At 42.4% G+C, this 4,236-nt stretch overlaps 1 pseudogene across 1 annotated transcript; it reads left to right on the forward strand.

Moving 5' to 3' along the window:
- The first annotated feature begins 1,217 nt into the window (after positions 1-1,217).
- LOC309368679 (heterogeneous nuclear ribonucleoprotein H3 pseudogene) lies at positions 1,218-2,204 on the forward strand (annotated as a pseudogene). Its single transcript has one exon. The product of its transcript is annotated as a heterogeneous nuclear ribonucleoprotein H3 pseudogene (transcript).
- The last annotated feature ends 2,032 nt before the right edge of the window (positions 2,205-4,236 follow it).

Below are 4,236 nucleotides of genomic sequence, written 5' to 3' on the forward strand. Positions count from 1 at the left end.
CAAATGCTGCTTAAAAATAGCAGAGGTCATATCCGTTACTAAAGCATGTATATGTGAGTTTAGTACAGGTATATGTGAGTTTTGTACAATAAACTACATTGTTTGTTTCAATTAATTTGAACAAGGGTGTATTCCTGCTGCTTTGATGATAGCAAGCAGCCCAATAATAATAAATTAAGGAGTCAATTATTTTCCTGCCATGAAGAGAAAATGAGGAGGAATTTGTCACTTTCTTCATTTCAGTATGTCAGGTCACTTTTAAGGGCGCAGGAGCATGGCCAGTTAAAAAAGGTGGCAACCTGTCTTCTAACAAATTCCTCAAAGTGGCTGGCACTTATTAAATCACTTTTTAAGGACTGCAGCCTGCAACCCAGTTAAAGAAATTGTCCTGTGGATTACCCAGATGAGTCTTTATCAATGAAATCTGAATAAATTTGCATTGGGCTGAAACAATCCCTTTGAAAGGGGGGAGAGGCTTTCTTTGTGCTTAGACAGTTTGTGTATATATCACAGGCACCAGTAGCAACTTAGAAGAGGAGTGCCCTGGCCTGTTAAACTAGACAATGTACATACTTAAACTAGACAATGTACATACTTTTGTAAACCAAGAAAATATTTTTTAATATTTTTTAAAAAATTATATATAAACCGGGAATACTTCTTCTGAGATTTTGCCTCCCATCTACAGTTTTTATAAGTATTCATATATTTTATATTAAAAAATGTTTTGCCTGATCGCTCAGGTTTGGCTTTAAGTCAGTTGAAAGGAGGTCGCATTGTTTAACTTAACCACTTAATTGATTAAAAGTTTCAATATTTAAAGGGCCAGCCATTTCCTCTTTGGGATACAGTATCAATCCTATTGGGATACAAGGTTTCTCTGGCTAGCTGTTACCATCAAGCCAGCAGGGGGAGTACAGCACACTCATTTTTTTGTGGGTTCTCAAACTAAAGGAGATATTTCTCATTGGTGGCCTTTGTCCCCCTTCCAGTCTGTAAGCTCAATGTCTGTATGACCTGTGGGCAAGAGAACTTCTTGCAGTCCCCATAAATCTAAATAGCAAAATTAGTTTTATGCAACTGCTAGCGCACTAAGATCCAACGACTTACACAAACAGCAGCTTAACAGTATCCAGTGTTGATCCTGTCTGCCTCATCTGCGTAGCTTGCTAGTCAGCCGTCCGTTAGGCGCGCTTCCTTGTTCTTTTGTGGGGGAGTCTCAGCCCTGCTGTTAGCGCCTGGGGAAGTGGGTGAGGTGTTGCCAATATATTGAGATCTTCAAAAGTAGTAAGAGTGAAATCCGAGGATTCTATGACCCACCACGAAGAATGATGGGACAGCGACCTGGACCCTATGATAGACCAATGGGAGGAAGAGGGGGTTATTATGGAGCTGGGCGTGGAAGATATGGTGGCTTTGATGAGTATGGTGGCTATAACAATTATGGCTATGGAAATGATGGCTATGATGACAGAATGAGAGATGGTAGAGGAATGGGAGGCCACGGCTCTGGTGGAGCAGGAGATGCTAGCTCAGGCTTTCATGGTGGTGACTTTGTTCACATGAGAGGGCTGCCATTTCGAGCAACAGAAAATGATATTGCCAATTTTTTCTCACCATTGACACCTATAAGAGTTCACATTGACATTGGAGCAGATGGAAGAGCAACAGGAGAAGAAGATGTAGAATTTGTAACACACGAAGATGCAGTGACTGCCATGTTGAAAGATAAAAATCATATGCAACATCGATACATTGAGCTGTTCCTTAATTCAACTGCTGGAGGTGGTTCTGGAATGGGAGGTTACGGCAGAGATGGAATGGATCAAGTTGGTTATGGTTCTGTTGGAAGAATGGGAATGGGCAGCAGTTACAGCGGAGGATATGGTACTCCTGATGGCTTGGGTGGCTATGGTCGTGGCAGTGGAAATAGCGGTGGATACTATGGACAAGGCAACATGGGAGGCGGTGGATGGCGTGGAATGTATTGAAGAGTGGCATTGTGTCTGTGAAGCATATTGAAAGGAAACAGTACCTGGTCTACTAGACTTTCTTACAAAACTTAATTTCTTTTGTATTGAAAACTTTATAATGACTGAAGGAATGTGTTTTCCCATTATTTGGTAAGCAACAGATTGTGATGGGGAAATCTGTGTTCTGTAGGTTTTATTTGTTGCATACTCTGAGTTTAAATAAATTTTTTACATTAAAAAAAATGAAAAGTATCCAGTGTTCACTAGCTTTTTCTGGTCCCTACGGCTCCACTAACAATCATTTCTCCCAATGCAACAGAAAAGGAAGACTGGCGATTCAGGCAATGCGAAGGGTGCAGAGGAAGATTAGGAAGCTTTTTTCATCCCTGAAATCTTTGTGGCTGGGAACTATGGGCAATGCCTGCAACCTGTGCCATCACCTAGCACTGAATATATTGAATTATAGAAGTGTAGAGTTGGAAGGGACCCCAAGGGTCATCTATTCCAACACACACACCCCGCAATGCATCCATGACAGATGGCCATCCATCATCTGCTTTAAAACCTCCAAGGAAGGAGAGTCCACCACCTCTCGTGGGAGCCCATTCCACTGTCAAACAGCTCTTACTGCCAGAAAGTTCTTCCCAATGTTTAGTTGGAATCGCCTTTCCTGTAACTTGAATCCGTTGGTTCAGGTCCTACCCTCCAGAGCAGAAGAAAACAAGCATGCTCCATCTTCCATGTGACAGCCCTTAAGATATTTGAAGATGGCTATCATATCTTCTCTCAGACTCCACTTTTCCAGGCTAAACACATCCAGCTCCTTCAAGCGCTTTTCGTAAGGCTTGGTTTCCAGACCCTTGATCATCTTGGTTGTCCTTTTCTGCACGTGTTCCAGCTTATCAACATCCTTCTTAAACTGTGGTGCCCAGAATTGGACACAGTGTTCCAGATGTGGTCTGACCAATGAAGAACAGAATGGTAGAATAAGAATAAGAATAAGAATAATTTATTTATACCCCTCCCATCTGGCTGGGTTTCCCCAGCCACACTGGACGGCTTCCAACAGAATATTAAAACAGAATAGTCTATTAAACATTAAAAGCTTCCCTAAACAGGGCTACCTTCAGTTGTCTTCTAAAAGTCTGGTAGTTGTTGTTCTCTTTGACATCTGGTGGGGGGGCATTCCACAGGCAGGTGCCACTACCGAGAAAGCCCTCTGCCTGGTTCCCTGTAACTTGGCTTCTCACAGTGAGAGAACTGCCAGAAGGCCCTCGGCACTGGACCTCAGTTTTCGGGCAGAATGATGGGGGTGGAGACGCTCCTTCAGGTATACTGGACCGAGTATACCAAAGTATTATTACTTCCCTTGATCTTTACACTATACTTCTGTTGATGCAGCCCAGAATAGTGTTAGCTTTTTCGGCTGCTGCATCGCACCGTTGACTCATGTTATGTTTGTGGATAAGAGTTTACAAATGTAGAGTACAATTTCACTTTACCTTATGCTAAGATCCAGCAGGCTCCATGGACTCCTAGTTATAATCAAACCCAGGTGTCCAAACAAATTACCATGGGCCATTTTAAAACAGATTTCACTAGAATGTTTGGTGCAACACAGACAATACTTTCCCCCAAAAAAAGTAAATTCAGTCTTAGCATCGCAGTACTAGGCATGTGAGTTAATTAATATATGCAGCAGAGTTTTTCTGCATATGCAAATGGTACGTGCTGAGCTCAATGACATAACTGATCATTCATTCTAATTCTTCTAAGGAAGATGGTCTAGCATGGACAGTCCTGGGGTTTGACCAAGGAGATGGGGTTCTCAAATCTCCAAATCTAAGTCTTCTTCTTTCTTCTTCTTTGGCAATCACTCGTAGGAGAGTAAGATTGTCTTCCATAAACACAGTTTTAACAATGAATCCGTTAAGTGACTGTGGAGGCCAATTCTGGATCCACGTGTCCTTCCACAGTGGGGACATTGGTTTCCAGGTGGGAGCTGATCATGGCGTGGATTTGCCAAGCGTGCATTCCTCTCAGCATGTTTCTCCCTTTCGTCCTGAGTTCAAGCGTCTTCAAAGCCCATGACACCTTTGGTAAAGGCTGTTCTCCAACTGGAGCGCTCGCAGGCCAGTGTTTCCCAGTTGTCAGTGTTTATACTACATTTTTCAAGATTTGCCTTGAGACAGTCTTTAAACCTCTTTTGTTGACCACCAGCATTACGCTTTTTATTTTTAAGTTCAGAGTAGAGTAGTTGCTT

The sequence above is a fragment of the Podarcis melisellensis genome, assembly GCF_964234715.1.
Source record: "Podarcis melisellensis genome assembly, chromosome: 4".
In the NCBI taxonomy this organism is placed as follows: Eukaryota; Metazoa; Chordata; class Lepidosauria; order Squamata; family Lacertidae; genus Podarcis; species Podarcis melisellensis.